General features: G+C 42.7%; 1 protein-coding gene across 2 annotated transcripts in view; it reads left to right on the top strand.

Moving 5' to 3' along the window:
- Positions 1–14538, top strand: part of LOC134577841 (opioid-binding protein/cell adhesion molecule homolog) — a 538010-nt gene that overhangs the window by 500379 nt on the left and 23093 nt on the right. The gene's annotated exons all lie outside the window — the stretch shown is intronic.

The raw sequence follows: 14538 nt of genomic DNA, 5'->3' as shown, positions 1-14538 counted from the left end.
GGTTTTATTTTGTTCTGAAAAACACAAATATTCATGTAAAAAAAATATATATATTTATTTATTTAGTTTTACACCTGGAACCATTTCTGTGATTAACACAACTCATTGTATGTTTGTAAAGCAAAGCTTTTGCGATGGTTTTAAACAAAGAAACATTTGTTTTTATCAGAGTCTGAACGATCAGTTCATTGTCCAAAGCAATTAGGCAGAAAAATAGAATGACGGAAAATATGTATCCGTTGCAGGCTCCGCTGAGAATTCCACCAATGAAATATGGAGTCGGGTTTGCAAAAAATAAGGAGCAATTTCTAAAAATAAATTGAAAACAAATAAATCTATGAAAGCTTCAAGTGTAAGAATGCAAGTTAATGCACAGAAAGACATTGTAAAATGTTTTCTAATACTAATCCCTTCAAGAAAAACTTAATTCCAACTTAGCACCCCCCTCCCTACACACACACACACACACACACACACACACACACAGTCATATACACAAACCTAAACACACACATGTATACACACACTGAAACATACACACACCGACGCATACACTCCGATACACACACTGATCTATAGATACACACACTGACGCATACACACACTGACACTGAGATACACACACACCGACGCATACACTCTGATACACACACTGCATACACTCTGTGTGTATCTCCATGTCAGTGTGTGTATCAGAGTATATGCATCAATGTGTGTATCTCCGTGTCAGTGTGTGTATCTCCGTGTCAGTGTGTGTATCACTGACCCGGAGATACACACACTGATGCATATACTCTGATACACACACTGACACGGAGATACACACACTGCATACACTCTGATACACACACTGATCTATAGATACACACACTGACGCATACACTCTGATACACACACTGACATGGAGATACACACACTGACGCATACACTCTGATACACACACTGACACGGAGATACACACACTGACACGGAGATACACACACTGACGCATACACTCTGATACACACACTGACGCATACACTCTGATACACACACTGACACTCTGATACACACACTGACACTGAGATACACACACCAACGCATACACTCTGATACACACACTGCATACACTCTGTGTGTATCTCCATGTCAGTGTGTGTATCAGAGTATATGCATCAATGTGTGTATCTCATTGTCAGTGTGTGTATCTCCGTGTCAGTGTGTGTATCACTGACCCGGAGATACACACACTGATGCATATACTCTGATACACACACTGACACGGAGATAAACACACTGACGCATACACTCTGATACACACACTGACACGAAGATACACACACTGACACGGAGATACACACACTGATGCATATACTCTGATACACACACTGACACGGAGATACACACACTGCATACACTCTGATACACACACTGATCTATAGATACACACACTGATGCATACACTCTGATACACACACTGACATGGAGATACACACACTGACGCATACACTCTGATACACACACTGATCTATAGATACACACACTGACGCATACACTCTGATACACACACTGATCTATAGATACACACACTGACGCATACACTCTGATACACACACTGATCTATAGATACACACACTGACGCATACACTCTGATACACACACTGATCTATAGATACACACACTGACGCATACACTCTGATACACACACTGACATGGAGATACACACACTGACGCATACACTCTGATACACACACTGATCTATAGATACACACACTGATGCATACACTGTTACACACACTGATCTATAGATACACACACTGACGCATACACTCTGATACACACACTGATCTATAGATACACACACTGATGCATACACTCTGTTACACACACTGATCTATAGATATACACACTGACGCATACACTCTGATACACACACTGATCTATAGATACACACTGGCACATGCAGACACATGGAACTACCGGCAGCCTTGGGATGTCTGAAGTTAGGATCGATCTTACTCACTAGTAACAGGGTTACCTTCAAATTTTAAGCTGAAATAAAAAAATGCTACTTTGGCCTAAACTTTTTAGTGTCTTGGTCTATTTCTGTCCACAGTTCAGTAAATAATACTCACTGTGTTAAGAAGGATTCACCGTTTATTAAAAATAGAGCCCACATACTGGAATGGACTCCCACATGGTATTCACCCCAGGGAGAAGTGTCTAGAAGGATTCACTGTTAGAATAGAGCCCACTCACAGGAATGGACTCCCACATGGTATTCACTCCAGGGAGAAGTGTCTGGAAGGATTCACTGTTAGAATAGAGCCCACTCACAGGAACGGACTCCCACACAGTCTCCATCCCATCATTACTTCAGGGGATTTGTAACGGGTTCCTCTGTAGAAAAACAAATAAAAGTGGTACCCAGGCACTCTTAGTATCCAAGCAGTGGCTCCCAGATAGCATTTCCTCTCCTCATAGGCTGAGACAGTGCTCCAACTTGCTCCTCCCATTCTCCCAGTGCTACACCCAATAACGAGCCAGTCTCTGCAGGAAACACAGGGTCCTTCCTATCCTAGTCCTTAAATAATAAGACAAATATTCAATCCCACTTTCACCCCCTCAATGATGTATATTTTTTTATAACAAAGAGTAAAGCTGTAAAAAAATAAATCTTCTTTTGCTAATGGTTGGAGATTTTTTTTTCCCTTGGTGATCAAGAGGCGATTTTTCCAGACTTCCTTTTGAGTGCTACCCCTGCAAGGGTTCATTTAGTCTGCACTAGATGCCCACACTTGGCAATGTTTCAGGAGCTCTGTATAACCAGTGGAAGGAATGCTAATGGCTGTTTTTAAACCAGTGGTAATATTGAATACCATAACTATCCCTCATTTTACGAGATTTCCTATTTCTCCACATTTTAATCTGGACCGAATATGTTATTTTGCAGAACCCATGAGCCATTACCACTATTTCCAAGAGCTAAAAGCAAAGAGCAGAACACAGATTTCTCAAACTGTCTGCTTTCTGCATTTTATAGATATCAGGAGGCACATCTGAAGGTTTAACGTGGTTCTACATTAGTGATATTAATAGATTATTGCCATGGTGATAATAAAATGCTAATGAGCTGTAATTATATCATCTGTGACAAAATTATTTGGCAAGTAATTAAATCAGCTTCGTATTTTGGTGCAACAGGTGCTCATTTATTGTTGCAATTGTACTGCTTTTACATTATTGGAATGTCAAGGAGGTCTGTAATATCTTCAGAGATGTTGGCTGGTTCTCCGTTGCTCTGATGTTTGGGGACAGGGGTTCCAGAGCTGGGAAACATGAACAGCTTGGGTTTATCAACTTCACCATGATGCTGCTGCTATCAAGGACAACTCAAGAGATATATGTTTAGTGGGGTCCGCAGTGGTGAAGTGCGTGTTGGACCATGTTGTGGATGCAAAGGATGATTTTGCCTACAGACACTTTATTGATGCACAGACTCCAGTAGTTTCCAATGAACTCCACAGTTTTCTTTCATTTAAATATCTCCATCTTGTCAAGGTAACAAAAATAGCCATTAATTGCTTCTTCGTCTGCACCTGTGCACAAGAAGTCTTATTTTAAAGCCCTCTAACTGTCATGGAATTACAACTACAATGATGCTTTATCCGCCACAAACTGGTGAACTGCCTGCTGGGTATTCTGGTTTTAAATTGTTCTTTATATCAAAAGTTTGCTTTCTACACGCATGGCGTCACGAGGGAATGGAGTAATGATTTGTTCATTGTCGTATAATTTGATCATTTAGGGAATATTATCCTTAAGTGACACGAGTTCATCAAGTTTCTTTACACTCGGTTGTTGCAGTTTTTCCCACATATAATTATATGAATTATATCAATGAACAGAAAATTAAGCACTGGGGAAAACAATGTCTCATCCAGCATTAAGTGTCAGACTACTATCGTACTGTTTCTGTTTCATCAGACATTTCTACCCAACCGTGTTATCTGTCTGATTCTTTATATTGGATTAATATCGAATGAATCGGAGCCAGCCCTGAATTATCTCCACAAGTTCCTTCTTTCCTGGGACGTGTTCTAGATCCATTAGAAACACTGATACTATGGTAAGAAATGGGACATAGAGACCACCCCAGATACATTTAGGATATCGTTGCCGATTTCTCCCATTGACTACTTAAAGGGACACTATAGGCACACATACTTTTCATCTTATTGAAGTGGTTGGAGATTGTCTATGTTAAACGACGCGGACGCCATCGTTCCTTGCATGAGAACATCCAAGGTCTTGTAAAAATTCCACATAAAAGCATTGACGCAGTTCTAGGGCAGGCCTAATGCGCACGTGGCACTTGTCGCTAGTGTGCATTAGATTCCCTCTATCACCCTGATGTTGGATTCTGTCCCTTCACTATAACAAATAGTCCCTGGCACTGCTTTAACACTGATGTTTTAAATGTCCTGATGTGTGAATGAAGTGCAAACTCGGATAGTCTGGCTGTGCTCTTTCTATCCTCCTCACAGCGGGCATCGTTGTTACATGGAGAGATTGTTAGCAGTCAAACTGTGCACCACAGGAATAACACACAGGTGACATCATTCTCTGGAGCATTAAACACTGGCAACAAACAAATCATATAGTTACGTAGATGGGAAGGTAATAGGGCTAATTATAGGAGAAGTTCCATCTCATTTTCCCCACACTGTGTAATAGATTTTGAAGGAAATTTACATAAATGTGACTTTTATAAGCCTGTGCAAGGACTGATGGGTGTTATAGAGGGAAACAGCAAATGATGTGATTTGAAGTGGTGATGGTGCCCGGAGTTTGTCTGTGCAGTGTTTTGTTATCTTCTATCTCCAATAGTGTCAACGAATTGTCGGCGGGATTAGAATCCAGCTTCTGCCAGAGGCAGTTGCACCTGTAAGTAGCTTCGGTGTCTGCAGATAAACCATTCCAAACGATTTTCCCCATGCCATAAACAGGGCCCGGCATCATACCTAGTACAGCATGCTGTATAGTACATGGAGTGACTGCAGACCCAAAATATTAACTAAACCACCCATTGCCCATTAACCACATGGACACAGAAATCTAGCAGAAAGGGCAACCGCCACAGCTTTATTAACGGTTCATTACATAGCATCCCAAACCAGCCAGCCTCAACCTTTCTCGGACTGTCAGATGTTACGGGGATAACCCCACAGACCCCTTAGACAGTTAATCTGTAAATTAAATCTTTTTAAAAACCCACATTTTATATGACTGAAGAACAGAGGAAGGATATAGGTGACTTTGGTCAATTTGATATACGTAAAAAGGTTATAGATTATTTAGGAAACAAGATCAGACCTATAATACTGCAAACTCTTGAAATGAACTATGAAACCTTGTGGGGAGAACATAAAGGGACACTATAGTCACCCAGACCACTTCAGCTCAATGAAGTGGTCTGGGTGCCAGGTCCCCCACGTTTTAACCCTTCAGATGTAAACATAGCATGCGTATTCCGTTCCACTCAGGAGCTGACGTTGGTAGGAGAGGTCACCAGCGCCGAGGGAGCCCCGGTGCTGGATAAAGGTAAGTGGCTGAAAGGTTTTTAACCCCTTCAGCGCCAAGGGAGAGGGAACCCTGAGGGTGAGGGGGTCCTAAGGGTTATATAGTGTCAGGAAAACGAGTTTGTTTTCCTGTGCCTATAGTGATCCTTTAACATATTACTGACTCAATGGAAGAGATTGGAAATCTCAAGGTTGGGACGTCTTGGTGTATTAAAATCATATGTACTCCCAAAACGTCTTTATTTATTTAGAGCAATACCATACCAAGTCTCAAACTCCATTCTGAAAAAAATTGATTTGGCATTTTCTAACTTTGTTTGGGCATCTAAAAAACCTAGGATCCCTAACACAGTTCTTAAGAGAAGCACCTTACATGATGGCTTGGGATACACAGATATATATCGTTATCATGACTTATTCCAACTCTTTCATATGATGGCCTGGAAGAGAAGGAAGGAGACTAATCTTGGGTGGTATAACATTGAAACACATCGAACCGGAACCTGTGAGCCTTACTTATTGTGTTGGTCCTCTCCTAAACTATTCAACAAATTGCAACTGGAGAGTCATCTAATAAAGAGTATTGTCCTATCAGCACAAGAAATTAGGAAGAGATATAACTATAATAATGTGTTTACTAAACATACTCCTATCGAGCTTCTCTCTCTTTATATTACAGATTTAAAACCATGGAAAGTAGTAGGGATTAATAGGCTGGGAGATCTATTTAACTTAGATCAAATGATCCAAGTCCCAGATATTGTGAGAATATTTAAATTACCCACAAAAGAATGATTCAACTACATTAAAATTCAACATTTTTTTCATGGTAAATTCTATATCGGATTCAAACATATGGGATGATATTTTTAATATTCCATCGCCCAAAAATTAGTTTTAAAAATTTCAAATATTCTTACTAATTTAAAAATAATCGACAAACCTAAAGATTTTCAAAAATGGGAAACTGAATTGAATTTATCATTCTCAACTCAGTCATGGCATCAAGCATGGGATAGGACTAGGAAAGCCGTACACTGTATAAACCTGCATGAACAGTTTTATAAGCTGGCACATAGATGGTTCCACCCGTATAGCTAAATTCCAAAGAAACTCTATTGAGTATTGCTGGAGATGTAAACAAAAGGCGGGAATACAATTACACATTTGGTGGGAGTGCTCATACTTAGATATAAAATATCAGACATCATTACAAGTATACTTGATCTCCCATACTCAATAACATCTCAGACCTTTCTTTTATATTTAGACTTTCCAGTTACCGACAAATATACCATATTTCTCATAATAAATATACTATTGGCATTTAAGATATGTCTAGCTAGATATTGGAAAACACAAACTGTTCCACCATGGTCAGAGATTAAAACTCAAATTAAGTTCCAGGCAGCCTCGGAGAAATATTTCTATAATAGAGATTGTGACAAAGGCATTTTAGCCATTGGTTTTTGGAGAGGACTAATGGCCAGCCTTTTGCCTTGTGATTATGGCCCCTGTGACTTATTTGACTTGTGGCAGAAATGCCTCTGCCACGTGTTCCTGGAGGGGCCTGCTGGCTAGCCACCTGCCCAAAGACTATGGGCCCTGCAAAAAGACATGTTAAAAAGTGACTTCCATGGAAAAACCAAACCACTGAACCGATCTGGGTGATTTTTGGATATGTTGGTCACCCAGATCAGAGCTATCTGAGGATGTGACTCATGTGGGGTTTCCATGGATCTTGGGGGCACTTTTGGGATGTTTGTAAATTGTGTTTTCTGTACCTAGAGTGAATTGAGTTTGTACAATTTTTTTTTTCCTGTCCTATTGTTTTCTAATTCCCCACCCGGCAACCACTCTATAAACACTAGGAACCCCAGTTACAAAGTATCCCTCCTGTGGGATGCCCCATTCCTGCATTTTGGGCAGCAGTCAGGATCCACTTCCCTAGTTTGTCCAGAGGGATTTCTTTAAGTGAGCCTAATTTATCTCTCCATTAATGTGTGGATAATACAAACATCCACAGAGAAAGATTCTATTATTTATTTTTTTTGGTGGATTTACCTCTGATATTTATCTAGAAATAAGATGTAACCGTTTTGGAATGTTCCCTCACTTAAAGGAACACTATAGTGACAAGAATACAAACTTGGCGTGGCTGTTTAGGTGACTGCCCCCTTCCAATTGCTGTAAAGAGGTGACTTTACTCCCCTCTTTTCCCAAGTCACACCGGTCTTGCCGTAGCTGGCCCTGTCTGTTCCTACCTCCATGGCGGAGATCATCAGTCTTGATCATTTCAGCCAATCCAACCATCATCTCCTCATAGAGATCCACTGAATTAATGCATCTCTCTGGGGATCGTTCAGCAGCTCCATGCAGGTTGTGGAGACACTGAACACCAGTATTGCACACTGTGTAGCACTGGACTATGAAGCATCTCTACTGGCGGTCTAGGTGACTATTAGTGGAGGTTACTTGGCAGCTGGGACAGGCAATAGACACCAGAACCAGTACATTAAGCTGTAATTGTACTGGTAACTACAGTGTCGCTTTAATCAGAATTGCGAAGAATCAAAAATACAGCCAAGCTGAAATGATAGCCAGAGTATGTGTTTTCTCACCTCTTGTACTGAAATATACAATTCACTTATCAATTTGCCATTATAATATCTGTGTGTGTGTGTGTGTGTGTTTTGGCACAATAAGCAGTGAATGGCACTCTTATTACAGGGAACATTGTAGATCAGGAAAATGATGGAGTTTTTACAGACTATTTACCAGTGTTGTATATAGCAAGAATACGGCTTAATCAGAAAGGGTTAAACACTGCTTGTTCCAGCAATCACCTGCTGCTTTGTGCCCACCAAATTAGCGCCATTATCTTAATACTCGCATTGCCAACCTGTTTTCAAGATTATTTAACTGATCCGCTGCCATGCTGCACGCTGGAAGGAAAAGGTATTTTCTAGCCGGTTGGCTGATAAACCTTATTCACAGCATAAAAATATCCTTTATAATACATAGTACGTGTCTTTATAATACATAGTACGTGTCTTTATAATACATAGTACGTGTTATTTTAGCTAATCAAATCACTGCTTTGCCTTAACAAGACATTATTTGTGTCTGATCGTGATTCTGATACGGAGTGCTTACATTATTGTAACTAATTTGACTTGACAATGTTTCTATTAATTTGTTTGTATTTCTCTCTCATTCTGTCTGTATTTCTCTCTCATTCTGTCTGTATTTTCTCTCTAAACTTTGAAAAGCAGTAGAGAACAAAAACGCTCCTTTTTTCCAACTCTCCTCCACCGGATGAGATCATCATTACTGATGATTCTAAGCCAATGCAGTGCTTCACTGTAGGGAAGCATTGGAGGCCAGGGTGCATGCACAGCAATTGACTACCTGTACCTGTCACGTGTGGGCGTCACCATAGTCTTCTGTCTGCTCCTTCTCAGGCACCAGGAGCCAAACAGAGTACAGCATTGAGGTGTATGCACTGGTGACGGCTGTCGCCCGAGTCTAAAAAAGTCAGGCGAAGGAGAAATACCGAGACAAAGGAGTATGTCATTGAAATTCCAACACAGTCAAAATGAGTATTTCATTCCGAATTCTATCTTTATAAAAAAATACTCATTCAGGGTAGGTGGGGGGGAGACAGTGTCGCTCTAGCACTGATTAAGCACAATTACTTAGAAATAACTTTATAGTTATTAAACTAATATATATACACACACTTATTATAGAAGTAGATTGCTTTTTCTTTTGATATTATTTTACAGAAAATATATATATATATTTTTTTCGAATGTAGGACTTGGAATCATTTTCTAAGGTTAAATTGCGTTTCATTGTTAAATAATGCTGGCCAGAGATAGGAAACCGTTCTAGAAGCTGCAACAAATTTCACTTATTTAAAATGCATTAAAATTAGAGTTCTTAAATTAACATAATTAGCAAAGTAGAGGCTGGTGACCCTGATGTCTTTAGCTTTGCAATGTCTGTTGAATTCTTGAGCTACTCATCGAGAGCTATTAACAAAATCTGTGCGTGTGGAACATTCTGTTCAATTTAATATTAATCATTTCACTCCGAAACGTTCAAAGCTGACCAGCTACTTTATATAGAAACAGTTAGTTATAAAAGTTCTGTATTGATGCAAACTCCTCGTATCTGGCGATTTGCAAACATTCCGAATGGGACACTTTCATTTAAAATGGTCATGGGAGGGTCTATTCCAGGACATCTAACGTGCGGATACCCATTTATGGATAGATGGAAGATCAATGTATCTCATTTACACAGACTGATTTCTAAACACATTTACTGTAATTTAAAGACACATTACTGGAGGTTGTATTGCTTAAAACAGGGACATACACGTGGATAATTAGGAAGCACACATTATGTACTTGCAAATCAAAACTGAAAAATGTTTGCTGTAGGGAAAAAAATGTACACTGTATATAAAAATTGCTGAAATCTGTGGATCCTGGCTATCTGTTCTCTAGTGACAGCAGTGGCCAAAATACAGAATATGTGTCCATATTAGTCTTGGATTCCTTGTGTTGCTTCGGAAAAACTGCTATTTACCATCATTTTTGTTTTTTCTGTGTTTCTTCTTTGCTGGCCAGGACGACCCATCTGCCTATACTCTCCCCTTTTGACGCAACTCTCACTGGTTTGCAGGTGGTAACCCATGGTATCGTTTATATCTGCCTGCACTTACTTCTGACACCAAGCTGGATCTAATTACCGCTGGATCGCTCTAGGCTCATTAGTAGACATAGAGTGATTGGAGCCATCAAACAAGGGGTTAACAGCATTGCACTGTCTGTAGGGAAGATTAAAACCTACAGCTGACTTTTAATGCCATAAATCTTAACAATATTTAAATTGGCTGATTGTTTATAATCCACTCGCCATATGCAGGGTTTATTTCCTGTGGCACCCGGCACATGCAGGGTGTATTTCCTGTCGCGTGGCACATGCATGGTGTATTTCCTCTGGCTTCAAAATCAGTATGCGCAGTTAGTTTTTCCTGTGGCATGGCACTCTGCACGGGCAAGGTCTATGTACTGTGGCATCGCACTCGGCACATGCTGGGTGTATTTCCTGTGGCATGGCACTCACCACATGCTGGATGTATTTCCTGTGGTATGGCACTCGGCACAAGCAGAGTGTATTTCCTGTGGCATGTACTTGGTATTTCCTGTTGCATGGCACTGGGCACGGTGTATTTCCTGTGGCATCACACTTGGCAGGGTGTATTTCCTGTGGCGTGGCACTCGGCATGCGCAGGTGTATTTCCTGTGGCGTGGTACTCGGCACGGACAGGGTGTGTTTCCTGTGGCGTCGTACTGGGCATGGGCAGGGTGTATTTCCTGTGGCATCACACTCTGCATGGGCAGGGTGTATTTCCTGTGGCGTCGCACTGGGCATGGGCAGGGTGTATTTCCTGTGGCGTCGCACTGGGCATGGGCAGGGTGTATTTCCTGTGGCGTGGTACTTGGCATGGACAGGGTGTATTTCCTGTGGCGTCACACTGGGCATGGGCAGGGTGTATTTCCTGTGGCATGGTACTTGGCACGGACAGGGTGTATTTCCTGTGGCGTCGCACTCTGTATGGGCAGGGTGTTTTTCCTGTGGCGTGGCATTCGGCACGGACAGGGCGTATTTCCTGTGGCGTGGTACTCTGCACGGACAGGGTGTATTTCCTGTGGCGTGGTACTCGGTACTGGCAAGGTGTATTTCCTATGGCGTGGCACTCGGCACAAGCATGGTGTATTTCCTGTGGCGTGGCACTAAGCACGGACAGGGTGTATTTCCTGTGGCGTGGCACTCGGCACAGACTGGGTGTATTTCCTGTGGCGTGGAACTCGGCACAAGCAGGGTGTATTTCCTGTGGCGTGGCACTCGGCACAAGCAGGGTGTATTTCCTGTGGCGTTGCACTGGGCATGGACAGGGTGTATTTCCTGTGGCACCCGGCACATGCAGGGTGTATTTCCTGTCGCGTGGCACATGCATGGTGTATTTCCTCTGGCTTCAAAATCAGTACGCGCAGTTAGTTTTTCCTGTGGCATGGCACTCTGCACGGGCAAGGTCTATGTACTGTGGCATCGCACTCGGCACATGCTGGGTGTATTTCCTGTGGCATGGCACTCACCACATGCTGGATGTATTTCCTGTGGCATGGCACTCACCACATGCTGGGTGTATTTCCTGCGGCATGGCCCCCCACACAAGCAGGGTGTATTTCTTGTGGCACTCGGCAAGCACAAGATGTACTTCCTGTGGTATGGCACTCGGCACAAGCAGAGTGTATTTCCTGTTGCATGTACTTGGTATTTCCTGTTGCATGTACTTGTCATTTCCTGTTGCATGGCACTGGGCACGGTGTATTTCCTGTGGCATCACACTTGGCAGGGTGTATTTCCTGTGGCGTGGCACTCGGCATGCGCAGGTGTATTTCCTGTGGCGTGGTACTCGGCACGGACAGGGTGTATTTCCTGTGGCATCGCACTCTGCATGGGCAGGGTGTATTTCCTGTGGCGTCGCACTGGGCATGGGCAGGGTGTATTTCCTGTGGCGTCGCACTGGGCATGGGCAGGGTGTATTTCCTGTGGCATGGTACTTGGCATGGACAGGGTGTATTTCCTGTGGCGTCGCACTGGGCACGGGCAGGGTGTATTTCCAGTGGCATGGTACTTGGCACGGACAGGGTGTATTTCCTGTGGCGTTGCACTCTGTATGGGCAGGGTGTTTTTCCTGTGGCGTGGCATTCGGCACGGACAGGGCGTATTTCCTGTGGCGTGGTACTCGGCACGGACAGGGTGTATTTCCTGTGGCGTGGTACTCGGTACTGGCAAGGTGTATTTCCTATGGCGTGGCACTCGGCACAAGCAGGGTGTATTTCCTGTGGCGTGGCACTCGGCACGGACAGGGTGTATTTCCTGTGGCGTGGCACTGGGCACAGACTAGGTGTATTTCCTGTGGCGTGGAACTCGGCACAAGCAGGGTGTATTTCCTGTGGCGTGGCACTCGGCACAAGCAGGGTGTATTTCCTGTGGCGTTGCACTGGGCATGGACAGGGTGTATTTCCTGTGGCGTTGCACTGGGCATGGACAGGGTGTATTTCCTGTGGTGTCGCACTGGGCATGGACAGGGTGTATTTCCTGTGGCGTTGCACTGGGCACGGACAGGGTGTATTTCCTGTGGCGTGGCACTCGGCACGGACAGGGTGTATTTCCTGTGGTGTCGCACTGGGCATGGACAGGGTGTATTTCCTGTGGTGTCGCACTGGGCATGGACAGGGTGTATTTCCTGTGGTGTCGCACTGGGCATGGACAGGGTGTATTTCCTGTGGTGTGGCACTCGGCACGGACAGGGTGTATTTCCTGTGGCGTGGCACTCGGCACGGACAGGGTGTATTTCCTGTGGCATATTTGCACAGGTGTCAGGGTACAGAGTAACCTCTGTTGGTACAGTTTAAAGCTCATTTCAATATTTATATTATTCCATTTAATGTACATATGAGCTGAATATATATAATATCGTTAAACATTTAATTATCTACAATGAGCTGCATTATATTTTAGATATTGGCCCTTGGAAATCTCTCCTCTTCCTTTTACTGTATAAATCCAGTCTTAGCATGGACCCAGCTACATCCCCTCATTGGCTTCTCTTACCTTTGCTGCTGGACTATGTGCTTACTCACTTTTTCCTCAATCTGTCAAACTCTGTCATCCAGAGAATTAACTACATTTTCCCTGATGTTCTATCTTTTCAGTCTCTGCAGAATTCAGCTGAATGTTCCAATCCTGATTCAGGCTAAATTTTTTATTATTCAAAATAAACGATTTCCTATATCCTCTATATATACGTAAATACATTCAATGCATCTCCTGACTTACCATTGCTCTCTGAAAGTGACTTTCATTTTTTGGCAATGCATCTTATCAGACCAAAACTGCAAGTAATCAATTCCTAGTGCACATATATAAATCTTGACATTTTGTGCATGTGCCTCGCTTCTCAAAAACTCACACTGAGATGGTTTCAAGGCATGCCTTCCAACAAAGAAGGTATGGAATCGGGATGGGGTGGGCCGAGTCATAAGGAAGTGTGGCCAATGATAATGGGAGGGTTCATACAGAAAAGGGACTTTTCTCACTGATTGCATCCCTGCCGCCAACCAGACTTCCGGTCCGTGTAGGGAGTGCTGCCGAAACGGTCTAATGATGTGGTTGCATTGTGCTCCCTGGGGACTGTGCCCTGCGGTACTTACATGCAGGAATGAATAGGGGCGGTGGGACAGGCCCCCTGAAATCACGACTGTCCCACCAAAAGTGAGACTGTTGGAGGCCTATCGGAGTATGCATGGTAAGTATTGCTTCCAACCAAACAATACTAAAGGTGGCTGTCCTCTCCGAGTGACGGTAAGCTGGGAGATGTAATAAAAAAAGTATTTATACACTATATACACATTATAGTTCTCCTTATTACAAAATACACAAGGCCACATTACAATCCTAATAAAAAATGACCATTTATTTTGCACGAGTTAACTAAATTTCTTCACTAAACTTGTTTACTTTCTTAATGTGTTTCTAAATCTTATTATTAGTGTCCTGCTAAATTCTATCAAAGGCTTTCTCTGTTAGAGCATCTTCCTGGATTTTCCCAATACATCAGCTGGGTTTTGGTTGGTCAGGGTATGATTTTATATCTTTGTTAAATGTTTCCTGTCAGATATCCCAGTTGTAGTCAGTGTTGTTCTTGGGGCTTTGATTAAAGTCTCTAAGTAGCTGTAACTAGGACTCGCTGCAGTGATGGTGGGTTGATATTTAGCTCTCTGCATGGTTTGATTGGCGCTATCTGCCTCGCTGCTGGACCATGTTCCATGCTGGTTTCAGAGCTCCTCTCTTCCAAGGGAATCCCTGTAGGTTCTAGGTTTTCAGTCTCACT

The sequence above is a fragment of the Pelobates fuscus genome, chromosome 11 (genome assembly GCF_036172605.1).
Source record: "Pelobates fuscus isolate aPelFus1 chromosome 11, aPelFus1.pri, whole genome shotgun sequence".
NCBI lineage: Eukaryota > Metazoa > Chordata > Amphibia > Anura > Pelobatidae > Pelobates > Pelobates fuscus.
The sequence above is the reverse complement of the archived record's forward strand: the minus strand, read 5'-3'. Positions and strand labels throughout refer to the sequence as shown.